This window comes from Aptenodytes forsteri, unplaced genomic scaffold (assembly GCF_000699145.1).
Source record: "Aptenodytes forsteri isolate BGI_AS27 unplaced genomic scaffold, ASM69914v1 Scaffold187, whole genome shotgun sequence".
Lineage (NCBI taxonomy): Eukaryota > Metazoa > Chordata > Aves > Sphenisciformes > Spheniscidae > Aptenodytes > Aptenodytes forsteri.
The window spans coordinates 112,992-114,129 of record NW_008794084.1 but is presented as its reverse complement, the minus strand read 5'-3'; positions in this window follow the sequence as shown (position 1 = coordinate 114,129).

The following is a 1,138-nucleotide window of genomic DNA, read 5'->3' as shown; positions in this document are numbered from 1 at the left end:
GGAGAGGCTTACAAAGGAGCTCCGCACCAGGGGCAACCTCTCTGCCACAGGGGATGGCAGTTCAGGACACGGCAGCAGCCCCAGAGCGGAGCAGCAGGTAGTCTGGGAGGGAAGGAGAGAAAGAAATTAAGGAGAAGGCTGTGCTAATCTTATTTCCCAAGAGAATCGGGCAGGAATATGTGAAATTATTACACCGGAAGGGTCGCCAGGCCTGATGGAGATGATTGCACTGTGGCTGGCAGAGGAGGGAACAGCGTGGCATCTTCCTCCCACTGTGCCCCGCAGACCTCTGGTGGCACTAAGGGCAGGTGTGTGCACCTCACCAGCGCTGGCCCTGGGTATGCACTTTGCTGTTGAGGGTAGGGATAAACAATGATCTGACAGACAGCTGTAGATGTGAGAAACTAGGGAAAAAAAAGGGCAACGTTGAGGGGAATCAAGTGGGTTTCCCTGTCCCTTTTATACCTATTTTGGAAAAACACTTGAACAAAAATTTGTCTGCAAAAGAGTTTTGGAATTACCAGCATTTTTAGGCTAGAGTTTACAATTACTTTCCTGTTGTGCCTCAGTTTGTCAAAATCCTTGCATAAATAACAGCTCTCTAAAAAGGAACTAATGATTTTCAATCCTTCATGCTCGGCAGCTACGGCTCCTGCGTGCCGCGGGACTTTCTCTTATATTTGTGTCAGCTGCGTTCTAATGCCTAAATCGTGGACTCGCATTGACTTTCCGGGCCTTTTCTCGGGAAACGGGAATGTTTTTGTTAGCTTTGTGATGAGGTCCGAGACGCGTGCTGCTTCCGAGCGGGAGAGAAGTCATCAGTGCTGGTGGTTTCTGCTTTTGTCACTGCTGTCCCCCTCGATTTGAGAGATCCGTAAATAGGTAAAAATGCTGCCGTAGCCGCAGGAGCGGATGGAGGCTCTGGCTGGCTCCGCTCGTCAGTATTCATTCTTTTTGCCCCAACCAGGACGGCAGCGGCCCTCACTCCCGGCGAGCACGCCCACCCTGTGCCAGGGACCGGGGGGTGCCACCTGCCGCCCGCGACGGCAGAAAGGCCCTGCGCCCGCGCTCTCCGCAGCGAGCGCGGGGATTGCTTCTCCCTCCTCCGCTCCCCGCTGCCCCCGGGCTCCTCGGCACC